Source organism: Ambystoma mexicanum, chromosome 13 (assembly GCF_040938575.1).
Source record: "Ambystoma mexicanum isolate Mex_15411 chromosome 13, UKY_AmexF1_1, whole genome shotgun sequence".
Lineage (NCBI taxonomy): Eukaryota > Metazoa > Chordata > Amphibia > Caudata > Ambystomatidae > Ambystoma > Ambystoma mexicanum.
In genome coordinates, this window is record NC_090938.1 from 691,726,208 (window position 1) to 691,754,068 (window position 27,861).

The following is a 27,861-nucleotide window of genomic DNA, read 5'->3' on the forward strand; positions in this document are numbered from 1 at the left end:
AATGTACCCTCTTGTGTCATGTCTCGCAGTGTGTACACCCCCAGCTTCTCAAAGGGAAGACGAAATATCTTTTCAAACGTAATGTCCAACCCCCGTACCGAGTATATGGAAAATCATCAGGCATATAGCTCCTTGACCCCTACAAGCATCCTCACGCACTCCAAGGCCTTGCATGTCATATTCACAGGCTGTATCTCTGCCTTCCCCCCTGGGTTCAGCGTCCCCCACAACAGATTCCTCAAATCATTTGGATAAGATATCACTCTTTCTAATTTAACGTGTGTGAACTCTGGGGAGGGAGACCACCACCAAACAGAGTATTTATTTATTTATTGGGTATTTATAATGCGCCTATACAGCAAAAAGTTGTTTCAAGGCGCAACAAGACAAAAGAGGTGGGGGAACAGGGATGAAGAAAAACAAAAAACGGTCCTAGGCCTTGTGACATTCGGATCGTGCAAGTGCAGCAACAAGAAGTGCGGGGGAGATGGGATGGGGGAAGTGCCGGTCAGGGGGAAAAAGAGCCCATGGGTTAGGCGAGGGCTAAGGGGAAGCAAGGTGGACAAGTTCTAGGGGAATGCAGAGAGTGCAAGGTAACGAAGGTCCACATGTTAAGTGCGAGGTACAGGGCTGGGAGGGCTCAATGGGGTGCAGGCCCAGGCAGGCTAGTGCAGGGGATCAGGAGCCCGGAAGGGCAAGCGCAGATTAGGGGGGGGATGTCAGTGGAGACCAAGTGCATGGGTAGACTGGTCGAGGAGGACCTGGTGCCCTTTACGAATCAGAAGGAAGCAGGCAGCTGGTTAAAAGAGGCAGAGGGGGACATTAGCAGGGGAGGGGATAGGAAAGGAGGAAGAGAAAAGAAGGGTCTTGAGAAGCTTCTGGAACATAAGAAGATCTGGCTCAAGTCTGAGAGGGGAAGGGGGCCATTCCAGAGGGAGGCACCTGAGGAGGAGAGAGATCTACACCCCACTCTCTGTTTGGCCAAGTGTCTGATCTGCAGAGAGTTGGAGCTAGAAGACCGAAGGGCTCTAGCAGGGAGGTATTTAGGGAGATAGAGTTGGATGTAGCAGTGTCCCAGGCCCCAGAAACTTTGTGGATGATGCAGAGGGTCTTGAACTTGATCCTCGCAGCCACAGGGAGCCAGTGTAGCGATTATAGGGCTGGAGAGATGCGGTCCCTGGGTTTGAGGCCAATGATCGCGTGTGTGTTTTTCCTCCTCCCCCCTCCCCTTGCAGCCTCTTCCTGGTGCCCCCCCTCCCGCCTCCCTGCCCGCCCATCCCCCCCCCACTGATTGGATCCCTCAGGTGTCCCTTCTGGACTACCCGATGGGTGCTCTCCCCGCTCGCCTCTTTGTGCAGAGCTCTGGGGTTGCGAGCAGCTCGCCGGGCAGCCCAGTGCAGGAGTGACTCCTTGCCAGCCCATCCAGCCCATCCTGGGCCTCGAGTGAGTGGATTATTGTTTTTTCTCCTGCTTTTCACGTGTTACTTATCTCCCTGCGCTCTGAGCGCGTGTGTGTTTTTCCTCCTCCCCCTCCCCTTGCAGCCTCTTCCTGGTGCCCTCCCCATTCTGCCTCCCTGCCCGCCCACCCCCCCCCATATACTGATCCCCCTGGGCAGCCCCCTGCCCGGCAGCCCCCACGGCTAAGGGCCCCTCAGGCAAAGGGCGGCTCCTACAGCTGCGGCTCCCACTGTGTCTGCTCTGCAGGTGTCCGCAGGGGACGCCTGGCACTGGTCCACCTTGTGAGCCTCACCTGCTCCCTCGGCCCGCCGCACCTACTCCTGTTCACTTCATTTGCATGGTGCCCTGACCTCACTTGCCCTGCAAATAGCGGTAAACTAGGGTTTTTCTCTTCCCTCGCAGGATTTTCAAACCTAGGTGGCCTCTCCGCTGGTACCTGTTCAGCATTACTGTGTTCACTGTGTTCTGATTTTGTGGTAAACTAGGGATCTTCTCTCCCCTCGCAGGATTTTCAAACCTAGGTGGCGTCTCCACTGGGTACCTGTTCAGCATTACTGTGTTCACTGTGTCCTGCTTTTGTGGTAAACTAGGGCTTGTCGCTCTCTTCCTGTGTGCTTGCGCTTGTCCTGTCCTCCCCCCCCTCCTATCCCATGGTGCTCTCTATCTCTCCTATTTTGTCTAACTGCTTCTCCATTGACTATCCTGCTCTCCTCACTAAATCTGGTAGGAAAAAGTTTAAAAAGGACATCCTGGTCTCCAACCCAGGCCTCCCTATCGCTGACACCTACACCAGTGCCTCATCTAAGGAAACTCTCACTGACATCCTCTTTTTCGTGCCTTCACCTGACCTATGGACCCTTCATATGGTCTCTGTGCTCTCTCCTTTCTCCTCTTTTCCCATTAATGGTGGCACCCGCTGGGATGTCCTCTTGGCCTCCTTCCACTCCTCTAAGGCCATCATTAATGTCTACGTTAATGGGACCATCTTGGTCCAAGGCCCTCAGGCCAACCTTCACCTCTTTGATAGACGCTTCCCGCGCCTAATCAACTTCCTTCCCTCTCCTGCTGTCCCCCCTTCTCTGTCCTCGGCTACCTTGCCTCTACCCTCCCTCCCTGCTGTCACGCTCACCTGATTCCCACAGAGGCGCAGGTCTGGCTTTGAGTGCTGATGCTTCTTCAATGGTGAAGCGCAGGACTCTGAAGATGGACAGGTAGGGCCCCTCTACTCTGGCTTCTCCGGCTCGCAGGAATATTCCCCTGTGCGTGAAAAGGGAGTATTACCTACTGCCGGAATAATGCTCAAGCCTCCCACTCCCTTCCAACCCTCCACGATTCCCCGTGAAGTCTCACCTTAGGGTCTGGAAGGATGAGTTCTCCATCCTGCTTCTGATGCAGGGGCGCGTTGAAACCCAGTTACTTCACTGGATTGAGGTTTGATGGGAGTTCAAAATAAGCTTGACTATTCAGGTGAGGCGCTGTAAGAGTTCTGTTGCAAGTTCAAAAGTTCAAGCTTAATAATAATGTTCATTGTCTTATTGCAGCAAGCGCTAATGCTTATGTCTTTTTCCCCTTAGGGGCCGGGGTTCGGAATGCCGGAGATATGGCGCCGACCCGAAGTGAAACGTGCAGTTCCAGTAAATGACAGGTAAGTTCTGGATGAGCGTTCGTGTAATGTCTTTGCATTCGCTCATTCAATGTCTTTGTCTTTTTTTCCCCATAGGGGCCGGGGTCCGGAATGCCAGGGAGCGGCAGGACCCGAAATGAAATGGGAATGACCCAACAGGTAAGTCTTTAGAAGGAAACTGAGCTTTTCCTATTTCCTTCCTTCTCTCACCTTGTGTTCTTGTCTTTTTCTCTCTAGGCTCTGGGAAGTGGCTGCGGATCCGGATGATCGCTGCTGAAGATGGAGGTGCCCAAGAAAGGTGAGTGAAATGCAGCGCTGCAGCGATCAAAGCGAAATGCTTTTAAAAATGATGTCTTCCCTTTCAGGATCGTCGGTGTGATGTCTCCGTGATGCAGCTTTAGCAGGTAAGGTCTTCTTTCTCACCAATTCTCTCTTATCTCCCTTTGCAGGCGACCCAGGATGCTGACAGGCGTGGCTGAAGTCCAGATGTAGGAACTGACACGGTGAGCGTCCAGCTGCGAGGAGCAGAACAACGCGAAGCGTGAGTTGCTGATCGGGCGTGGTTTGGTGGAAGTTCCAGGTATGTATCCTTCCACCGATCAGGTATGTATCCTTCCCCGACCACACCCAGGTGGAAGTAGTCCCACAGGTAAAGTAGTTCCATTCAGGCCTCAAAAGAGCCTGGATGTAGCAGCATGGTCTGCCTCAGGTAAGTGCACATTAAAACACTTGAACACATGTCTAGCTTTATGAGCCTGGCGCCTAAGGCGCCAGGACAGGGGTCCAACATGAGCCTGGCGCCTAAGGCGCCAGGACTGTGTCCAAAGGGGCCCAGCTTGGGCCCGCTGGCACTTCCCTGGGGGGAATGATGCCTGCCTCTGGGGTTGCTGGGTTGGACCTGGCTCCTTGGAGGTAGGCATCATGACACCTGCCCCCTCCCTTGCTCCTTCTTCACCTCCGCAGGGCGTACCTCTGATCTGTACCCCTCCCCGGAAGTCCTTTAAAGATGGCAACCTTCTCCACATTGCCACTCTTAACTCTCGCTCTGCCGTCAAACATTCCTCTGATATCTGCCGCCTTCTTGAGGAACTGGACCTTGACGTACTCGGTCTCACTGAGACATGGTTCACGGCCAGCTCTGTCACCAGCTTTGACATACTCCTACCTGACGGCTACAAGATCCTCTCTGTGCCCAGGCCCAGCCGTGCTGGGGTGGTGTGGCCCTTATCTTCCCTGAGTGGATTCCTGCCATGGCTATTCCCACGCAGACCTACTCCTCTTTTGAATGTCTTGTCTGCCGACTCTCTCTCTCTCCTAGCCATTCCCTCACCGTGGCTACTGTCTATCGGCCACCTGGTCAAATTTCCTCCTTCCTCTCCGAGTGGGCGGACGTCTCCTCCTCACTCCTGTCCTCAACCACTCAACTCCTCACTCTTGGTGACTTCAACATCCACCTGGATGCCTCCTGTCCCCCCTCTGGACTCTTTCGCGACCTCTGCGACTCTCTCTCACTCTCTATTCTCCCGTCTGGGCCGACCCATTCTGCAGGGCACACTCTAGATGCCCTGATCTCTTCTGCCCTTCCCCTCTCTGTCCCTCTCTCCACTCCTCTCTCCTGGAGTGATCACTTTCTCCTTTCTTCCCATCTCAGCCTCCCTACCCCACAAGCAAAGCCACCCTCATCACTGCCACCTTCCTTCTCTGTCATCCGACCCATGAAGCGTGTGTCAGTTGAGGCTTTCGCTGCCACCTTCTCGCCCCCTCCTCCCCCCTCGGCTGACTCCCATCCTGACACAGCCCTCTCCTCTCTCCACTCTGCTATATCTGATACTCTTGATATCCTTGCCCCTGTCATGAGAATCCGCCTGAAGCCCAAAGCCAAATGTAACTCCTGGTATGACTCTGATCTCGTCACCCTTAAACGCAAGTGCAGGGTGGCAGAGAGGAAATGGCGTGCTTCATGTTCATCCTCTGACAAACTGGCCTGTCGCCTGCTCCAAAGGCAATACTGGCTCTCTGTTCTCACCAAGAAGAGAGCCCTTATCCAAGCCCGCATCACTGCGGCATCTAACAATTCGGCCGAACTCTTTAAAATCTGCAAGGAGCTGGCCAATCCTGCTGCAGTATCTACCTCTCCTGTCCCCTCCCAGGCCCTCTGTACGGCACTGGCCTCCCACTTCATTTCAAAAACTCAGGACATCCTGTCCTCACTCTCCTCCTATCACCTCCCCCCCTCTATTCCCTGCCCATCCTCTGGCCCCTCTGCAGCCACCCCTCCTCTCTCCTTCTCTGCCTTTCCCCTTTTTTCTGCTGACAAGGTTTCAAGACAAGTCTGATCTATGAAAGTCTCGTCAAAACAGGTCCACCCCTGTTCCTCCAAAACTATAAAGGACCACATCGACTCCTTGGCTCCTGCCCTTGCTGACGTCTGCAATCACTCCTTCGCCTCTGGAGTCTTCCCATCCCCTCTCAAGCACTCCCTTGTGCACCCCCTTCTTAAGAAACCCTCTTCTGACCCTTCCTGCCCAGCTAACTATCGCCCAATCTCTATCACTCCCTTCCTGGGCAAGCTCCTGGAGAAACTGGCCATCTCCCAGCTTAATCTCCATGCTGAAGCTGTTGGTAGCCTTCATGACCATCAGTCTGGCTTCAGAGCCGCCAGAAGCACGGAAACTGCTCTCCTGAACATCCGTGAGGATCTACTCTCGAACCTTGACTCTAACATTCCATGTGTTCTCATCTTGCTTGATCTCTCTTCTGCCTTTGATACTGTCAACCATACCATCCTGCTTAACCTGGGTATCACTGGTCAGGCTCTGGCTTGGCTGACCTCTTTCCTCTCAAATCGACCCTCCCAGGTCCAACTGGGGTCTTTCCTCTCTGACATCTTTTTCTCTACCTGTGGTGTCCCCCAGGGTTCTAACCTCTCTCCCTGGCTGTTCAACCAGTATCTGGCACTTCTTGCCCCCGCATCGCTGCTCTCCGCCCCAACTTTCAGTGCTATGCGGATGATACCCAGCTCATTTTCAGGCTACCCTCGGCCTCCTCTTCTCCTTCCCTCATCTCTGACTGTCTTTCTGCTATCCAGGAATGGTGTGCCGCCAACGACCTCTGCCTTAATGCCAGTAAGACTGAGATTCTACCCATCGGCACACCCACTCCCTCCTTCCCTGCAGCTCTCTGGCCGGCCTCTCTTGGCCCTCTTCCTGCTCCTACCTGCAAGGCAAAAAACCTCGGGGTCATCTTCGACTCCACACTCTCCTTCTCTCCTCACATTTCTGACGTTTCTAAGAAGTCACACTACCAGCTGCACCTCCTCAGAGGTATCCTTCCTTTCCTCTCCTTCCCCCAGAAGCTCACTGTCTCCAGAGCCCTGGTTCTCTCGAAGCTGGACTACTGTAACAGCTTCTATCTAAATCTGCCTGCCTCTACTCTCCGCCCGCTGCAACTCATCCAGAACAGGACTGCGAGACTTGTCCTTGGCCTCAAGCCCAGGGAACGTATCTCTCCAGGACTGAAATCGCTACACTGGCTCCCTGTGGCTGCGAGGATTAAGTTCAAAACCCTCTGAATTGTCCACAAGGCCTTCTGGGGCCTTGGGCCAAAATACCTTCAACTCTCTCTTCCTAAATATCTTCCTTCTCGAGCTCTTCGCTCATCCGCCTCCAACTCCCTCAGGGTCAGTCGCTTCTCCAAGCAACGAGTTGGGGGGAGATCTCTCTCCGCAGCAGGGGCCTCCCTCTGGAACAGCCTTCCTGCCTCCCTGAAACTTGAGGAGAACCATCTCCGGTTCCGGAAGCACCTCAAAACCTTCCTCTTTGCTTCTGCTTTCTCTCCCCCTCTCCCCTGCTAAATCACTGAAACTGTACTGAATCAGCAACTGGGCCACTCGCCAATCTCGGCCCTTGGCCCAGCCACTCTCCCCTGCGCTGCCTCCCTGGCAACCCCTGCACTACAGGACTGTCTCTGTATCCCTACAGCCCCCCTTCCCAGCATTTGTCTGCACTTATCCTGCACTTGCCACCAGCTGGCCCGTATTATTTATCTTGTATTTTACTAATCACTTTGTACTGCACTTTCCCCTCTCCCTTTCCCCCTTCCACTTTTCCCGTCCCCCCTACCCATGCACTTGCGTGATCTGAATGACACCTGGCCTAGTAGGATCGTTTGTCTGTCTCCCCATGTTCCCCCCTCCCTGCCTCGTCGCCCCTTGAAACACTTGTGTATAGGCGCGTTACAAATGCCATATCATATCATGATACGTTTCACAGTCCTATTCTGGATTGATTGAAGGGGGTGAAAGGAGGAATTAGACAGATGGAGGAAAAGGCAGTCGCAGTAGTCCAGCCTGGGGAGGACCAGAGCTCTGGAGACATTGAGTTTCTGGGGAAAGGTGAGGAAAGGGAGAATGCCTCTGAGGAGGTGCAGCTGAAAGTGGGTCTTCTTGGCAAGGTCTGTGATGAGAGGATAGAAGGAGAGAGAGTAGTCAAAGATGACACCAAGGTTTTTTGCCTCACAGGAGAGTGAGGGGAGGGGGCCCATGGATGACAGCCAGAGAGTAGGAGGGAAGGAGGGAGCTGGGGTCCCAATGAGAAGGATCTCAGTCTTACTGGCATTAAGGCAGAGATTGTTAGCAGTGCACCATGCCTGAATAGCAGACAGACAGTCAGGAATGAGAGACGAAGAAGAGGAGGCAATAGAGGGAAGCGTGAAGGAGAACTGTGTGTCATCTGCATAACACTGGAAGTTAGGAGAGAAGATAGAGATCAAATGATCTAGAGGGGCAAGGTAGATGTTGAAGAGCCACGAGGAGATTATAGAGCCCTTAGGGACACCACAGATGGAGAGTGTGCTGGAGGAGAGACAAGGGGTCAATTGAACCTGGGAAGGTCGGTCAGAGAGGAAGGAGGTCAACCAGTCCAGAGCCAAGCCTGTGGTGCCAAGGGTATCACAGAGTCGATTTATAATGGTGTCATGATTGACCATATCAAAGGCAGAGGAAAGATCAAGAAGGATGAGAACGGAGGGAGAGTTGGAATCGAGATTAGTGAGCAAGTCTTCACAGGTGTTCAGAAGTGCAGTTTCCGTCCCTCTGGCTGCTCTGAGGCCAGACTGGTGGTTGTGGAGACAACTAACAGATTCAGTGTGGTGGATAAGCTGGGCAATGACCAGCTTCTCCAAGAGCTTGCCCAGGAAGGGGGTAATGGAGATAGGGAGGTAGTTAGCTTGACAGGAGGGCTTGGCAGAAGGTTTTTTTGAGTAGAGGGTGCACAAGGGAGTGCTTGAGGAGTATTGGGAAGGGGCCAGTGGCAAAGGAGTAATTGCAGAAATCAGCCAAGGCTGGAGCAAGGGAGGCAATCTTGTCCTTGATCGTTCTGGAGGAGCAGGGGAACACCTGTCTGGATCAGACTTTCATAGAGCGGACTTGTCTAGAGACCTCATCAGCTGAAATGGGATAGAAAGTGGAGAGTAGGAGGGAAGTGGACAGGGGAGCCAAGGGAGGCCTGAGAGTGGGTGAGGGAGAAGGGTGTGGTGCAGGGGAGAGTGAGGACAGGATGTCCTAGGTTTTAGTAATGAAGTGAGAGACCAGCGCAGTGCAGAGGGCCAGGGAAGGCATAGGAGTAATGGAGACTGCAGTAGGATTGGCGAGTTCCTTGCATATTTTGAAAAGTTCAGCCGTGTTAGTGGCCCCAGAGATGCGGGCATGGATATAAGCCATCTTCCTCGAGCAGATGGATAGTCTGTATTGCCTTTGGAGCAAGCGACAGAACAGTCCATCAGAGGATGTGCTTGAAGCCTGCCACTTCCGCTCAACAGCTCTGCACTTGCGTTTCAGAGGGGCTAGGTCAGAGTCATGCCAGGTGTTGCACTTGGAGGCAGGCTTCATGCGGATCCTCATGACAGGGACAAGGATGTACAGAGTGTTGGAAATGGGAAGTTGAAGGTTTGTAAGTGCTGTCTGTGTGAGAGTCGGTGGCAGGAGTGGGAGCGGGAATGAAGGTGGTGGCAAAAGCAGCAACTGACACTCGCGTCATTGGTCGAATGACAAAGAAGCAGACTGGCAGTGTGGGTTGGGGCTTAGCCTGGGGACCCAGGAGGTCCAGGTGAGAGGACAGGAGAGCATGATCAGACCAGGAGAGAGGTTTAGTGAGAGGCTTAGAGATGGGGATGTCTGCTAAAATGAGAGCATCCAAGGTGTGTCGGCTGAGTGCGTCGGACGGTAGGGGGAAATGGAAAGGGAAAGAGAGTCACAGAGGTTGTGGAAGAGTCCAGAGGCCGCATCAGGGGACTCAAGGTGAATATTGATGTCTCCAAGGAGGATAAGCTTTGAGGTGGAGGCCAGGAGAGAAAAGGTGAGGTCAGACCACTCTGAGAGGAAGAGGGAGACCGGATCACGGGGCCTGTAGATGGTGGCAAGAGTCAGCGAGAGGATAGTAGAGCCACCAAGCCTGCAGACGAGGTATTCGAAGGAGGAGTAGGACTGAGTGGGTATGATAGTGGCAGGGACCCATTCAGGGAAGATCAGGTCCACTCCTGTCAGGCCTGGACTTAGAGACGAGCTTTTAACCCTATAGGAGGAGAATGTCAAAACTTGCGACAGAGTTGGCTGTGAGCCACTTCTTGGTGATAGCGAGGATGTCGAAGTCAAGGTCTTCAAGGAGGTGGCAGATGTCAGAGGAGTGTTTGACGGCAGAGCGAGAGTTGAGGGTAGCTAAGTTGAGCTAGTTGCCATTTTTGAAGGTCTTCCGAGGAGGGGTACAAGATTGTGGTACACCTGTCGGTGGTGGCAGAGGGGCCAGAGGGATGGCAGAAGGAGGAGTGGCAGGAGAAGGGAGAAAGTTGATGAGAGACGCAAGACGCCTATCAAGAAGGAGGAGGTTGGGCTGCAAGCCCTGGACCATGACACTGCCATTCAGGTAGACATTAATGATGGCCCTAGAGGATGGAAATATGCTAAAGAGTACTTCCCGATGGGTGCCACCATTAATAGGTGAGGAAGAGAAAGGGAAGAGCACTGAGACCATATGGGGAATCCATAGGTCTGTATAGGGAGCGACAAAGAGGATATCAGTGACAATCTGCCCAGAAGAAGCGTTGACATAGGTGTCAGCGATTGGCAGGCCTAGATTGGAGACCAGGAGATCCTTCTTGAAATGTTTCTTACCAGACTTTCGAAAGAGAGATCGGATAGGTGATAGAGTAGGTGGTAGAAAAGATAAGGAAGATTGAAAGCACGATGGAGAGAGAGCGCAGAGAGAAGAAGGAGGGAGAGAGGGAGGTAGAACTGCAGCATACAACGCCCAACTTCAACACAACAGCAATGCAGTCATCTAGATTCAAGTGTCCAGGATAAAGGGAAAAAGCCTAGGTTTCAACTAACAGCAGGAAAGGCAAGAACACCTAGATGCGAGTTTCCTGGATAGAAGGAAAAAGCCTACATATCAAAAACACAGAGCAGATGCTAAACACCCAGATTCGACTATCCTAGATATAGGGGGAAAAGCCTAAATCTTAAGCACACAGAAAATGCAAAACACCCAGAATCGACTATCCTAGATAGAGGAGAAAAAACCTAAATTTCAAGCACACAACAAATGCAAAACACCCAGAATCGACTTTCCGAGATAGAGGGGAAAAGCCTACATTTCAAACACACAGCAAATGCAAAACGCCCAGATGCGAATTTCCTAGATAGAGGGAAGAAAGCCTACATTTCACACACAATAAATGCAAACACAGAGAATGGACTTTCCTAGATAGATGGGAAAAGCCCAATATGGCTAACTAAGACAATTCGCCTAAAGGCCAGATAAGGATAACATACAAAAGTGGGTGAGGTGCAGCAGACTGCAAGCTTTGCTAATAGGAGTAATAAGAGAGGAGGGACAGTTAAATAGCGAGCAGTAATGGCTGCCCCCCGCCCAAATCTTTCTTACCTTTTCAGTCGCTGCTGGTGGATGGCTGCGCTGCATGCTCCACCGACAAAGGCAGGCAAACATAATATGGAGCTGCTACTGCAGGAGTGGCCCCTTTGCCTGTGGGCCCTTCAACGAGGGGCTGCACGGGCAGTGGAGCTTTTCAGCTGGGTTCACTTAAGTGCAGCCTGCCCAATCAGGGATCGGGGTGGGGGTTGGGAGGCGGAAGGGAAGGAGGAAGAGGAAGGGATCAAGTTCCAATAGGCTGCAATGCGACGAAATTCACCAATTGTTCCCAGCACAAGAAAATACTTTACAAAAATAGAGCAGGAGCACAGGATGTTAAAGGACTTACCGCAAGCACATTCTGAGCCGAAAAATACACATACATACACCCTCACCAATTGTTACACACCGAGCAGCACACCCAATCAGGGGCCCGGGATGAGGTGGGAGGCAAGGAGGAAGGGATCATGTTCCAATAGGCCACGATGCGTCTAAATGCACAAGTTCTTCCTAGCACAAGGAAATACTTTAAAGAAATGTAATTGTAATTGTGCAGCCTGGTAATATGCATAGAGGTTGGGGTATTCCAGGCCACCCCTATCATATGACTGGGCCAGTGTATCATACGGTATCCTGGCCTGTTTGCCTGCCCACACTAATCGCATCATCAGACTTCTCAAATGTGACCAGAAGTTGGTAGGTGGGGAAATCGGTATGCTATTGAATATATACAGGAATTTCTAGAGGACCACCATTTTGGCAAGGGAATTCCAAGCAGCCTACGACAGAGGAAGAAGGATCCATGCCTCCACCTTATGCTTCAACTGCCAGTAGATAGTTCTTAGCATAAAGATCAGATAGTGTCATAGCGACCAATACTCCCAGATGACGAACACCTAGAGGGCACCACCTGTAGGTATCTCGTACATCAGCCTCTTGCACCCCGGGTGTCAAAGGAAGAATCTCCGATTTGGACAAATTGAGCTTTAGACAGGAGAGGTTGACGAAGCAGCAGATCTCCTGTACAAAAGGTTTGGGATGTTTAACATACAAAAGTATGTCATCCGCATATAGAGAGATAGTAGAAACATGAGAGATCTTAACACCCCCATTGGGTGTGGTACTCCCTGATACAGCAGGCCAAAGGTTTGACTGCAAGGGCAAAAAGAATGGGAGATAGGGGGCAACACATGAATTGAATGGACACACACGAAATGAACAATGTCCAGGCATTAAATGATTTTGCACACAACGGGTGTATTAATGAAAATTACAAAATAGTGCTTCCTCCCTCCACCACTCACACGCCCTCCCCTCTTCCCCCAAAACACCCAAACACCCCATACCTCCCAATAAACACCCCATACCCCCAATAAACATCCCCTTAATCCCCTTTACACCACCAACACCACCTCCCCCCTCACCCATTGTCATCCCACACTATTTCCGGGATTTTTTCGTGTCCGGGGGCAGCATTTTGGTCTGCCTTGCACTCCACCTTGTCATCCGCACAGGACTGGAGGGAGCGTGAGGATGCAGGTGTGGACGATGGGGTGGATGCAGATGGGATTTGCACCGCCAGTGCAGGTTGTTGGCGCTGCATGTATTGGAGCATGCTGGTTAGGACCTGCGTGGCGGCCCCCAAACTGTCACGGATCATGGTTGCACTAGAATTAATGGCCGCAATGGACCCAGCATTGGCCTCACAGATCTCGCGGCGTGTCTCCTCGCCGTCAGCCACATATTGGCGCACCAGCTCGATCATCGAGTCCTGCCGTGCCTCCACCCTTGACAGGCGTGCCTCCATGTCAGTGTTGGCTGTGGAGGTAGAGGGTGCGGCGGCTGGGTGGGCCATTGCAGGGCTGGCCTCTGGGGTGGTTGTCAGTTCTGGACTGTGCAGTAGAACTGCAGAATCCAGCATGGGGCTGGACAGTGTGCCCTGAGTGGCGTGTTGGGGGGTGCACAGGGGGCTTGGGGTGTGTGGACATTCCACATGGATTGTGTCATCAAGGTCCACGTACACCTCCGCTTCCACATCCACATCACTGAGTGGGGCTGTGGCTGCTGCCTCACCCACTGAACTTGTGGCAGCGGACTGGGTGCCATCAGCCTCCCCTTCAGCTGTTGTTGGCAGCTCAGTGGTCGCAGTCTCGTCCGCTGCTGTGGTTTCCTCATGAGCCTGCCTGGCCTGTGCACATGCCCTTAGTTGCACTGTATGCCGCGGTCCTGCCCTGGAGGTGGAATGGCCAGTCCCCTGTGGTCTGGCCCTGGATGTAGATGGCCTTGTGGCAGGGTTCTGACTTCCACCTTCTGCATCGGTGCCTGTGAGGGAAGAAGAGATGCAGGACATCAGTGATGGTGTTACATTCAAGATGCATGAGTTTGTGCTGTACAGTATTTCATTTTGCATGCATTGCAATCGTATAGGTGTGTCACACTGGGTAGTTTCAAGGGGGGGCATATTGGCATAAGCCGTGGCGTCTCCATTCGGCACTGATGCGTACCAGGTGGCATGCCATTGTATTGAGGTTTGTGTGATGTATGACATGCAAATGGTCCCTGTGTGTTGGGTGTATGTTGGTAATGGGATTGGCACACAGCATGCATTTCATTGTGACAGGGTTTGGGCCTCCGATCTGGACATGGATCTGTATATGTGTGTATGATGGGCCATGCATTGCCTTGGCTCACTTTCACATCAGTTGTACTATGTCACGGTTTGGCCTACTGGGGTTTGCAGGGTCACTCACCTCCATCTCCAGATGTCGCGGCACCCGTCTCCATTTCCCCAAAGCCCTCTATGGACTCCATTTGGATCGTCGTGCTGCAGGTTTCCTCCCAGTGCATGAGTTTCATTGGTGAGTGGGCACTCCGCCTGTGGCCATGGCCTCCCTGCGATTGCTGGACAGGATGTTCGGGACCCTGAGACGGAGGTCGTCCCATCTTTTTTTACAGTCTTTGACTGTGCGGGGGTGGTGCCAACCGGTGACACCTTGCGTGCAACCTCCTCCCAGATCTCTTTCTTCCTCAGCTGGACCTTCCTTTTGAGGTTATTAGTGAAAACCTCATCTGCATGGGCAGCAAGGGTATCTGCCAGCATGTTTAGCTCCTCATTGGAGAAGCGCTTCTTGCGCAGGCGGGGGTGGTTTTGCAGGTAGCCTTCGACATGCTGGATGCTATCGCCCTGGTCTCTCCTCTGTAGCTCGGCTCGATTGAGAGGATTGTAATGGATTGTGTTTGTAAAGATGGCCGCCTGCGCATTTCCTCGTTCCGACTCGATGACGTTACTTCCGGGTCCGGTATTACGAGCCCGGTATTAGCATGTTGTTATTAACGGGTCGTTATTAAGGGGTTGCGCCTTGGCGGAGGCGGTATCGTTGGGTCCCGGGATGGCGCTATCGGGGGCTTGGAGGGCCTTTAGCGGCATGGCGGTGTAGACATTACCAGCATGGGGGTTCACGCGTGCTCGTGCACTCGCAGTCAGCCGCTATTAGCGGCGTCAAGGGTGCACGGACGCGCTAATACCTCCATGCCAGTAATGAGACTGTTTTTAGCGGGCATCTTGTAATGAGGCCCTTAGAGTTTTCTCTCCTCAAAACTTCACTGTCCTTCGTTTTCAGGTATAACATTCACTTTGGGTCTGCCTCAGCTGGGTTCGGACCCTTTTCTTACACAATGTCTCAACGAGACTCCCTTGATCTGGCTCGGACCCCTTTTTGACAACTCAAAGGCACAATACGTCTCCCACAACCGGGCTTGGACCCACTTGTGACTTGCAACCCAAATAGGCCTGCCTCAGCCGGGCTCGGCCCTTGGTAGGGTTCACTTTAATGAGTAGTTCACTTATATCAAAGACTTTCGATTGTGCAAAGGATTTTTGTGAGACCCTTGCATGACCACTTTGTTTTTCTCGTATCGGATTTTCATTTGCAATGTGGCTATTCAAATATCAACGTTTCGCTGCTTTGTTTCTTTGTAAGACATCTTGTGCCAGAGACCTTCGATTCAGCACCCACGCGGTGCCAGACCACTCTTCAAACCTTTGTTTGTTTGTTTCTCTCATTAAATGTTCAATACACTTATCAGCTTTCCGTATTTTACTTGCGTCTTTCATCAAATGCTTCAACATTCGCTCTCTGAGGATACATTGTCGCCTCTCGTAACCTTAATTTAAACACAGAGCGGCCTTGTAAAGTTGCTCCTGACTCACCGGCTGTGTTGAAGGTTCTGCATTTCGGCTTTGATCCGGTAGCCAAGGACGATACCACGGCAGCTGCTGTTCCTCCCTGACTCGTCCAGTCTTGCAGGAGGGCCTCGGGTATCTCGGAAACACAGAATAGGATTCTCTTGCTTCACTTCCTGGCTTTACACGTGCTGCTTTCAAATCCTCAAGAGTATAACGATCACTCATCGAACAGATCAAGGGCATCTCCCACCTTTCTCTCTCTTCTCAACCTGTAGTCTTCCTCCATCGATTCAGCTGTGGCCTGGAAGAAACTGCTCCTTCGCTTTCTCTGCCTCGCTTAAAGTGTGCTCCGCCTTTTATCCGTGTAGGGAAGTACGTAGAAGTTCAATGGCGATCAGGTGCGAGTCGTTAACAGCGATTGCCTGACTCTGCCTGACCATGGTAATGGGACATGTCCGGTACATTGTTCGGGTACTAGTCTGTTTTCTCCCAGAGTGGGCTGTCTGTGTAGCAGTGTTCGTGAAGTCAATGGGGGGGGGGAGTTACAGTCCCCAGATATCCTACCTGGTAGGTTGGGTCAAAGGGATTATAGTTGGGGGGATACCGTGTCTCTCCACAAGGTGTCCAACTCCCACTTCCTGAGGACCCCTCACCCAGGTGATCCTCCCGCACTGGTCCACCCCCAGGGTATGGATCCAAAGGCGATGGCCGTGCCCTGGCCACCTGAGAGGACAGATCCCCGGGGACTAGCTAGGGAGAGACCTTCAGGATTCTCACAGTACCCATTGAAGGAACACAATGCCCACCCAAGTTCGCCGGAAGACCTCAAAAAGAAAGGGCCACTCCACGGAGTCAAAGGCCTTCTCAACATCCAGGGCGGCAATCACAATCGGCGCACGGAGTCTACATTATGCATGGGGGTGAACAGGCAGCGCAGATTATTTTTAGTGGACCTCCCAGGGATGAATCCCTCTTGGCCGGGAAGGACCATGGCAGCCATATGTGGTAGTAATCTATCTGCCAACATATTAGCTATAATGTTATTATCTGTATTGATCAGGGACAGCGGCTGTATGAGGCACACCGCTGAGGATCTTTGCTTCAGCAGGACCATCACTAGGACAGTTCTGTTGGATTCAGGCGGTACTCCGGTCGCCAATGCAGACTCATACATATTACATAAGTGTGGTATGACCAGGTCAGGGTATTCCTTATACATTTCCGCTGCTATACCATCCAGCCCGAGGGCCTTACCATTGGGAAGGGAAAGTATCACCCAGCAAATCTCCTCAACTGAGGGGGGTTCATTCAGTCTATCTGCTTTCTCAGGGTCCAGCCATCCCAGGGCCACCCTATCGACATATTGTGCAATCGAACCATGGTCTGCGACTGTTTGGGAAGAGTATAGGTGATTATTTCATTTTTTTTTTCTCAGTTCTTCTTTTCAGGTATAGGTGATTATAGTAATCGCGGAAGACTGTTTTAATCCCTTTAAGATCTTTAATGTTCTCTTCAGTGGGGCTCACCATCTCAAGGATAGAAGCCTGCTGCTGTTTTCGTTTAGTTGCCCAAGTCACTGTGCGGCTGGGTCGGCTGCCGTCCCCATACGTAGTAGCTGCCAACGGGCCCAGAGGAACCTTTCCTCTCTTCCGGCCAGCGAAGCAAAGTCTCCCTGTTTTTCCACAACAGAGCCCCGATATTCGGGTCATCATGTTGCACCTGCTGCAGTTCAAGGTCTTTGATCTCAGCTTCAAGCAATGCCATGGATCTCCGCAGTGATTTCAAAGCACCCCCCTTCTTAGAAATACAACACCCTCTAATAAAAACTTTAAATGTTTCCCAGACTGTCCTGTGGTTTGGAACTGAACCCACATTCGTCTGGAAAAATGTATGTATATCATGTTCAATTTCATCCTGGATTACAGCATCCTCAGGAGCATGCCCCCTAAAATGCCATCGAAGAAGCCTGGGGGATCACGCAGGTCTGAGAAAGGAGACCACCACCGGGGAGTGATCTGACAAGGTCTGGGGTAATATCTTGGCCTCCACCAGGGACCTGACAATGTCTGCAGTTACCATCACATAATGTATTCTGGACAAGCTACCATGCACCCCAGAATAAAAGGAATATTCGCTGAGTACAGGGTTCCTGAACCACCAGGCTGCGATCAACCCATGGTATTCAGCTATTACCCCCCGGCACCCAACTAGTGGCAGCTCTAGACAGCATGTTTTGGTTGGTGGAAGACCGGTCCAGGTCCAGTGACCGAGCAAAATTCAAATCACCTGCCCAAATGACATTGTAAGTCGGGAATTTATGGAGATAATTGGCACGTGTCTGGAAAAACTTAGGGGAGTCGATATTAGGAGCATAAATATTGATAAGAAGAACCTGCAGACCCTTAGATTCTCCTGCTGGAGTTATATATCGACGTTCTGCGTCACCAAATTGATTGTGAAGGTGAAAGTCTAGAGACCGGTGAAGATACATGGCGACCCCTCTGGAATGGGAGGAGAAGGAGGCAATATACCTATGTATCCTAGACCCCGTGGCCCCCGGTAGCCTGCTGTCTCTGGCCAAATGGATCTCCTGCAGAAACAGTATTTCTGATGCTTGTTAATCTGATTAGAATCACATGCTGTGCATATATGTAAAGACTGGATGGGGTGATCTGTACTCCTGCCCTCTATATGGCAGAGTAGAAGCACAGAGCACCTCAGACACGATTCTCTAAGCGGTAGCAATAGACGAGCAATCAAGGCTTAAGCTCTCAGGAGGTGATGCGGGCTGGTTCTTAAGTACAGTGTAGTCCCCAAGCACCCACAAAGGAATGTCCACACACTATGTTAGTGATAACATAGTCTTTATATAAATAAGGTTCAAGGTTATGTACATAATCACAATAACACACTTTGTACTCTGGCAATACTATAATGGCAAATATACACAGGTCTACGTGGTACCACTCTTAACTATTGATTCCTTTGAAATGCATCAACTGCTAACAGCTCAAATGACATACGAATCAGATTGTATGATGAATCAACGAAAGACCACAGAAAGAAAGCAAGTTAAATCGAGCAATGGCAGAACAGTCTCCCGTCTACCTATAGACAGTTTGGTGTGTGGATCCCCCCACATGGGCAACCTGTAAATAAAGCGTATTGACAAGCCCAGTTCAGATATGCTTAATATAGTCTTGATTCCTTCTAAAGGTTCTACGACCCCAGTGTACCTGGTTTCGTAGAGTTCTTCGATGAGTTGTCGACGGGCCCTTCTTGAGTGACCTCCCTTTAAGGCAGGAGCCACAGGTTATCGAGCTTCCAAGTGAAGAAAAGGTGTTGTCAGGGAAGCAGCTTTTATCCTCGTGGTGCTTGTTGACGAAAGCTTGTGAACGTCCTGTGAAGATGAGGCATGCAGTATACCTCGACGTGGATAGTTTGTTGCCGCAAAGAGTTAATGAAGAACTTTGCCCCAGCAAGGGTGTCAGGTCGTCAGTGTCTGGCGTCAGCGATCGAGATGTGACCACGGCTGGCTGTCGGATCCTCGTCAGCGTCTTTGAGGTCTTCGGGTGGTTGGAAACCCACTGGCAGATTCTCCTCAGTCGTCAACGACCTTGGCTTTCTCCAGCTGCACAAAGCAGTCGACGATGATGAGCAAGGGAGTCCTTGAATAAAATGTCTTAGGAAAAGGTGGAGCGTAGCAGCTCCGGGTATTGAATAGCACAACGTCAAGTCGTCCCCGCGTCTGGGCAACGCACTTTGACGGGCATCCAGCGGTTATAGCATACCTGCAAACCCTGGTCAACGACGATGGACGGATGTCCGGGTGCTTCACTTCGGATTCCTCTGCAGTGCCCTTCTCCGGTTGGCAGCCTTTCGAGGGTCTGACTTCTAGGGAGCTTTGGCAAAGATCAGCTGGTGCACAATGGTCCCTCGTAGCTCGGGAAGAGGTTTCCTAGCCAGTTCCTCTCTTGGATCAGTTTCTTGAAGGCACAGCAGCTTTCAGATCACGTTGAAGGGAACAGCGATTCACCTTCTTCTTCCGGTTCGTCTTCGCTAGTAAGCATCAAGTATCGACTTCATCTTCTGAACGATTTTCATCAGTGAGAGGTCCCCAGATATACTGTTGGTCTCTCATTCATTCTGCTGGGTCACACTCAGGCAACCAATCATTCAGAAGGGCATTCATGCGGTCAGACAGCCAATCAGGCTCACAGTGCATTCAGGCCATTCTTCTCCATCCAGACAGTCACAACACGGAATGTGGATTCGGACAAGCACTCAGCCACTCAGCACTCCCCACTGCATTCTTCCCAGTTTCGGGTATGGCTGTCTCAGTGTCACACACCAGATACTAGATACCCATAACATGAAATTAGTATTTGTTACACACTCCATTCACCCAGGTCCCACCCCACGGGCGTACCCATAACATATAGTCATTGGGAAGGCTCCAGCCAGTCTGGCCTGGACTTCCCCACAATACTATATATGGAACTTCCACCCAACAGCCAGTCAGGGGGAAAACAAGGTAACAGGCGATAGATAGAAAGCAAGAGGCCACCGGGCCATCTTGTTTCCTATCAGGAATCCACTGATTCCAATGGCAGGGCCAGGGTATCCCAAAATGGAGAATAATCAGAGCACCTGTCAAATTCAGCATGGAGCTGCCACCAGCCCATACCCTGCTCTGTCTGCCACACACAGGTTCCCAAAAACATACACTAGGAGTACAGGGTTATACTCCCACCCATGGGTGCCATAAGGGTATTCCAAGGGTCTGTTCATCACCAAAAAGAGGAAGAGCCGCACTGCCAGGAGTCCCACACGAACTCCTGCGCAGAAAACAAGACAGAACATACATGATAAACAGACTAAAAGACAAGGACACGGAGGCCCTGTCCCTCCGATGAATTTCCAGCATCACAATCGCCCCCCAGACTGAGGTTAGGGTGGACTAATCTCCCACGAGATTGACACCCTCATCCAGACGGTCAACATACCTTCTGGAAAGGCCTCTGCATTATATTGACTCTTCTCTGGTCAATGCTCAATGGTGAAGTCTAGCCCTTGCAGGCTAATGGACCACCTGGGCAGTATCAGGTGTTCACCCTTCATCTGCATAAACCACTATAAGGGCTTATGGTCTGTTTGGACTTTAAAGGTAGACCCCGTAAGGTGGGGCCTAAAACGCCTAAGGCTCCAAATTATACTGAAACATTCCTTTTCAACAGTAGCCCACCTAAGTTCTCTACCCTTGAGTTGTCTACTGATGAATATGATTGGATGTTCCCTCCCTTTGTCATCTAACTGGGACAAGACAGCTCCAATTCCAGTGTCTCAGGTGTCAGTTTGAACGATAAAGGGTTTGCTGTAGTCAGGTGCACACAACACAGGTGCCCTACACAGACTTTCCTTCAAGCCAGTAAAGGCCTTCTGACAGTCTTCCGTCCAATTAACCGTCTTCGGTTGTTTCGGCAAAGTCAGAGCTGTCAGAGGGGCAGCTATGGTTCCATAGTCCACCATGAAGTGTGGTAATACCCAGTGAGGCCCAAAAAGGCTCTTACCTGGGTTTCAGTAGTGGGAGTCTCACAGTCATGTACATCCTGTACCTTACTGGGAGAGGTTGTATTAGACGCCCTCCTACCCCATGACCAAGATATGTGACTTTCCCCTGAGCTATCTGGCACTTGGTGGCCTTGATAGTGAGGCTAGCCCTTTTCAAGCCCTGCAACACCTTATCCAGTAGACAGCAATGTCGTCTAGGTAGGCCACACAAAAGGCCTGCCAGCCACTGAGCACATGATTGACTAACCTCTGGAAGGTGGCAGGTGCATTTTTCAATCCAAAAAGCATGACTCTAAACTGGTAGAGCCCCTCAGGTGTTGAGAATGCAGTCAGTCCTTGGTATGGCCCGTCAGAGCAATTTGCCAATAGCCTGAGGTAAGGTCAAAGGTGCTCACAAATTTGGCAGCACCTTTGGTGTCCACAAGCTCATTAGCCCTGGGCAACGGGTGCGCGTTAGTTTTGGTGACAGCATTGCCCCTCTGTAGTCCACACAGAACCGCCAATCCCTGGTACCTGCCTGGGAACTTGCCTTGGGGACAAGGACTACGGGACTGGACCAGGGACTGGTTGAGGGTTCAATAACGCCCAGATCCAACATCTTGGCGACCTCAGCCTGGATGTGGTTCTTCAGTGTAGGACATCCTGTAGCATCTGCTTTTGACAGGTACGCTGTCACCAGTGTCAATTTCGTGCCTGCAACACGGGATCAGGTCTGGTGTCAGCGAGAGCAGAGGGGCATACTGCCGGAGCAACGCCCTGCAGGCCCTCTGCTGCTCTGGAGTGAGATCTGGAGAGAGATGTACTCCCTCCACTGAGCCATCCTGAGGGTTGCTATGCAGCAAATCAGGAAGGAGCTCACTCTCATCCTCGTCTTGCTCTGAAGCCAGCAAGAGACATGAGACTTCCGCATGTCTATGGAAAGGCTTGAGCTTGTTGACGTGGAATACCTGAGGGGCTGCCCCAGGGATTCCCATGTCAACCAGATAATTGACTTCGCCCATCTTGGAGATGATGCTGAAGGGTCCAGTCCACTTATCTGCCAAAGCTCGAGGTTTGGTAGGCTCCTTCACAAGGATCTCCTGTCGTGGGGTCCAATCCACTTGCAAGGCTTTAAGGGCATGCCAGAATTTGTTCAATTCCTGGCTTGCCTTAAGATTTGCTGTCGCTTGGCCCATCATCTGTGTAATCCTCCGTCTGAGGCCTGACACATAGTCACCCACTTGCTTGGCAGGACCGGGAGGGGTGGCTTCCAAACCTTCTCTGATCAAGTCAAGGGGCCCCCTCACTGAATGTCCAAAAAGTAACTCAAAGGGGCTGAAACCAACACCCTCTTGAGGTACCTCTCAGTAAGCGAACAGCAGGCATGACAGGAGGAGATCCCATTTCCTCCTTAGGGGCTCTTCCAAAGCACCCAGCATGCCCTTGAGAGTTTTATTAAATCTCTCGACCAGACCATTGGTCTGGGGATGGTAGGAGGTAGAGAACTTGTAGGTTACTCTGCACTCTTTCCACATCGTTTTCATGTAACTAGACATGAAGTTGGATCCTCCGTCAGAGTCAACTTCCTTAGGGAATCCAACCCTGGTAAAAATGCAGAGAGCCCTGGCAACCAACCACCTTGGCAGTAACAGTCCGAAGGGGTATAGCCTCAGGGTACCTGGTGGCATGATCTACCAAGACCAGGATGTACCAATTTCCACCTGAAGTGGGAGGGTCAAGGGGACCGACAATGTCGATGCCCACCCTCTCAAATGGTGTGCCAACCACTGGCAACGGCTGCAGTGGGGCAATGACACTGCCTCGAGTCTTGCCAGACAACTGACAAGTTGAGCAGGTCCTGCAGTGGGACTCCACCTTTACTCCCATCCGGGGCCGGTAGAAATGTGCAGAGAGCCTCTGCCTAGTTTTATTGGTACCAAGATGACCAGCAAGGGGTAACACATGCGCCAACTGCAACAGGAAGGGCCTGTAAACCTGGGGTACCACCAACCTCTTGAGGGCACCAGGTTCAGGCTTAGTGGGCTCCCAATAAATCCGGAATGTCCTAGGCACTTCACTTTGTGCCTGAGACAGGGCATGTTTTGTCAGACCCGAGAGAGAGAGAGAGGCACTCTCTCTGATCCTTACAGAAGTCCGCCCGGGACGGTCCCCCTTCAGGTCGATTGGTCCTCCGGTTTGAGCACCTCTCCCTCAGGAGGGTCTTCTGGCTCTTCTCCCTCCGGAGTCGAGTCTTGGGTCACCACTGGATTCAGCCCATCCGGAGCTGAATCCCTAGTGGGTGCTGCTGAAGCAGCAGGAAGAGAAAGAGCCCCCTTCACAGAGGTGGCCTTCTTACTCCTCCATCTTCTTGCCTTGGGTTTCACTGTCAGTTTGGGTACCGGACTCTAAGCCGGACCCCGGTGTGACCTGTGATCGGGTGACTGCCGCAGCAGTCATGGGTAGACTGTCCATGATCATCCCCAATTCCATCAAATCATTGCCTAACAAAATATTAGCAGGTACGTTTGTCCTGAACCAAGACAGGAAGCTTTGCTGTCTTGTCTCCAATCGTAATGTTGACTAAGGCTACAGGCGATAATTTGGGAGGCCCACCAGCTAACCTGGTAGTTCTCAGAGTCATAGTCCTCTGGTTTGAGCAGGGTCCTGTCCACCAGTTTATATACGTGCCCCAGTGTCTCTCAAACCAGTTGAAGGCTGGCCATTCAAGAGGACACTTCTCAAAAACCTACGGGTGTTCTGTGGGATTGTCGCCAGTACTTCTGCGTGCTGGTCCCAAGCCCCAAGGCACACTAGGGAAATCTCTACAGGAGCACCAAATGTGATCCCTGTAGAGAAGGGGAGGACAGTGGCCTCCACCTCAGATATGGGGTAAGGGTAGGTCAGGCTGACAGCCTGGATTCCAAGTGCCTTACCTTTACACTTGGGGTCACTTCACTTGTGGTCCAGAGCCCCACAGTCCCAACAAGTTCCACGAATGCGGGGGTACAGTACTGGTGCCACTGGGACCGTGCTTCGCAGCAGGCAGACCACTACTCTTACTCCCACCCACATAGAACTTATCCCCACTAGATTTCTGGGTCTTTGGAGAGGAAGGTTTTGGTTTACTCGACTGTGATTGCTTCGGGGACTCCTCAGCTTTCTGAAAGGTCCCCTTTTCTTTGTCTGTGTCCTTCCCAATGGAGTCCTTTGGAGACACCTGGTGGGAGACCCACTTGTCAGCCAGCCTGGTCAGGTTAAAGGGATCCAAAATGTTCTGGTCAGCAGCATACTAATGCAGCTCTGTTGAACAGGCTTCCGAAAAATGCTCAAAAAACAAAAGGTGGGACAATTCAACAAACGTTTTCACTTTGTAACCATGAATCCACCTCATCATGTTCATGTGCACAGCACTCACCCAGTCAATCCAAGACACATTCTCTCGTTTCTTAAATTCCCTGAACCTTTTAAGGTATTGGGTAGGTGTCTTGCCAAACTTGGCAATCAAAGCAGACTTCATGCACTCATATTGACCCCTTTCTTCCACACTCAGTTTCAGAATACAGTGTCATGCCTGCGCCATGGGCGCATACATTGGCGATCAATATGGACAAATTGTTATTAATTTATCTACAGAAAACTCTTGGATCAACCGCTATTCACTTTTTGGACCTTATTTCCCATTTGCGAGACTTTGGTGCTTTTGTACTTTTCCCAAAAAACTACACTTACCACAATGCACTTGGCTATAACCATCTATTCCTGGCTATTCCTATTTTTCTTCATCAGAACTACAATCCCCAGAAGCCCTAGGGATTTGCTCTGCTTCCACCAGCTCAGGAACAGAGAGGGAGGTGGCCGATTGTCTGCAGGTGTGCTGAGCCAGGTGCAACCAATTAGCCTGCCTCTGTGCTGGGCTGGGCGGTATGAAAGCTGCTGCCTGCAGGAGCTCAGTCTCTTGCTTGGAGACTCCTTCCAGCTCCTTTTTCCTCCGAGCCACAAACTTTGTATGCTGTTTCCTGCTTACACCTGTTTTTGTTCCAGTGCCCTGGCGGGCTCCAGCCTTGCAGCCGATCACGCTCTGCTGCCTTCTACCTTCCGCCCTGGGTCTTTTTGGCTCCCCGCCTCAGCCCTGCTCCTCGGGGCGTCCTGCCTTGCAGCTTGCTACACCCTGCTGCCTACAGCCCTAGCCTTTTGGGCTCCCTGCCTCAGCCCTGCTCCTCTGGGCGTCCTGCCTTGCAGCCTGCTACACCCTGCTGCCTACAGCCCTAGCCTTTTGGGCTCCCTGCCTCAGCCCTGCTCCTCTGGGCGTCCTGCCTTGCAGCCTGCTACACCCTGCTGCCTACAGCCCTAGCCTTTTGGGCTCCCTGCCTTACAGTCTGCATCTCTCTGCTGCTTACAGCCCTTGTCCTCTGGTACCCCTGTCTTGCAGATTGCTACACCCCTCTGCCTTCAGCCCTTGTCCTTTGGGCTCCTTGCCTTGCAGCCTGTTTTCACTCCGCTGTCTACAGCCCTTTTCCTTTGGGCTCCCTTCCTTACAGCCCTGCTCCTCTGGGCCTGCTCCTTGCTGTCCTGCTCCTCTGTGCTCTATACCTTGTCCCCTACAGCCCTCAGCAATCCACAACAGTTTACCTGCATTCAGTTATTGCAGCCTCCCTGTTTCCTGACTGCTGCTCCCTTGCTTTCTTTCTCATTTTCAACCCTCAGTTCTTTATCCCTGTCCAATTCAGTTATACTGCTTTCCTTTCATTTCCTTCTGCTAGTTTGCTTATCGACTTCCCTATTTCCCTGGATTTATCTGTCAGTGTCTTCTCTTGTACTGTTTGTAGACCCCTTGTACAGAGCTTGTCCGTTGGTTTCCGTCAGGCAACCTCTGCCCCTTCCCTTGTCTCGTTTCTGCGTTACAGACACCCTTAGCTGTTGTTCCAAGCTATGAGCAAACAGCGAGGGCCTGTTATAGCAAACTGTGCAGAAGGCTAGAGTTTTCCTAAGGTTCGTGGAATACTCTTTCCCTATATCTGCATACACCCCAAGAGGGAATTCATTCTGTACCTTTTTCCTTGCTACTCTTGCCTACTCTTTGTTCTCTTTCCTTTCAGCTGTGTGTGTACTTATCTGTCCACTTTACTTTGGCACAGCCACCCAAACCTTTCCTGGGTGTCCTGTGCCACTCTTTATAGAGTGCCATCCTTGACAGAATGCAAGAGCCAAAAATGTCTTGTTCCATAGGCAGGAAAGGCACACACAGACCAAGGATGCTTTCATTTCGGGTTAAGAAACCTTTGCAAAAATCTATACTTTCCCTAAAGACAGCAAACAAGAACCTTAGTCTAAAGAACAGTCTCGCCTTAGTAAACAAAGATTTACAAGCACGGTACTACACTCACTGGCTTGCTGACCCTTCTTCCATGTATAACTATTATGACATTTGCGACTATAATCCGCAGTCCTTATCGGTTGAAGAGCTACAGCAAGATAATGAATTCTTACAGATCTTGTTAGCCCAAACAGTGAAAGACACTCCTGCGTCTGATAATTGTTCTAACACTGTTACAGCCAAGGATATTGCACTCATTGTGGGGGTCTCTAAACCAGAGTACGCTGTTGCTAGAGTGATATGTTCAAGATCTGCTTGGCAAGCTCCCCAGTCTACTGGAAACCCTCATTTGACAGGACACGGCATTATATATCCTGAGGTTAGTTCACCTAGTCCTGGGTACAAAAGACCAATACTGACCATCGGTGGTCTTAATACTTCCCCAGTATCTACCAACCACAATAACCTTAAGGTCAGTCTTCCCATTGCTACAACCGAATTTTCTGCCACACCAGATTCTGAAGCTTTAGATCAGGCTAATGATACATACCTGCTACAAGAACAACTCCTACGCCTTAAAAGAAAGACCGAAGATCTCTATGATGACTTTGTTTATTTTCATAGTAAAAATTCTATGAAGGGACACAATATTCCAGACCTTTTGACACAATGTCCTACACCCGACATACTGTCTTTAGAGATCGACATGGTAAGGCCTGGAATTGCCACGCAGAAAAGGATACAGATTTATACCAAGCAGATGGAAGACCTAAATTTAGCATATGCATCCCTTCTAAAGTCTGACACAGCTCTTTCACTTCCCAACCACAGTAACTCAGGTTCTGGTACTCTAGACCATGATTCCAATCCTGAACAATACCCGGTACCTGCCTGGAATCCAGCCTTTCCATCAGTCAATACCCCAGACCCACCAAGCAATCTGAGCACACCAGACTTTGAAGATCAGCCTTCAGAACGCCTACCCAATCATGACCCCACATCTGTCTTATTACCTGTTACTGTATCTGCTAGCCCAATCTCTGCTGCTCCTCCTGCTAATACTTCTAAATCTGCTACTGTTGCAGCATCTCAAATCACTCTTTTAGCAGCAGAAGCGCCCCCTTCCTCTCTGCCTGCAAGGACAGAACCTGTTGCTAAACCGGATAACAACTTTTCTTTTGGGACTACAGCTCCGGTTGTTCTTGCTGGTGCCTCTGCAGCACTAAAACTACCAGACTCTACTCTATCAGTCTCAGGTGCGTCACTGCCCGCTGGTTCTTCAATGGCACCCACTCTCCCAGTTGCTACAGCATCGGAACTATCCACAGCCATTCATGATCTCTCTGCTGCGGTGGCTTCTGAAATTCCTACAAATCATGGAGAACCCGCCACTGTGACTCCTGACGTTTCTATGGCTAATCTTGACTCTGCCATTGCTGCGTCTGATGCCTTGGAAAACCTTCCTAAAGCAACCAACTCTGCTGTACCTCTGGCTCCACCTTTCACCACCTTACTGTTGCCTTTCAAAGCAAGCTTTGCCATGGAACCTGCAACAGACATTCACAGTTCCTCTATTCATGAACACTCTGTTGGGTTTTGTGCTCCAAAGACTTTGTCTTTTCTGATTTCTACCGCAAAGGTTCAGCACATTGATACCGTCTCCACCTTTCAAGACTCCCACCTTACAACCTTAAACAGTTTTTGGTGCTTCATGATGTGCCTTTTTGGAATAAGACTCTTTCACGGTGTGACAGACCTTCTTGTTGGTCAGTCTTCAGGGAGCCTGGAGAGGGGCCTGGAGAGGGGC

At 51.2% G+C, this 27,861-nt stretch overlaps 1 protein-coding gene across 2 annotated transcripts in view; it reads left to right on the top strand.

Annotated features, from left to right (window-relative positions):
• The window catches only part of ZPBP2 (zona pellucida binding protein 2), an 854,148-nt gene that overhangs the window by 461,214 nt on the left and 365,073 nt on the right, over window positions 1-27,861 (top strand). The window lies entirely within an intron of this gene.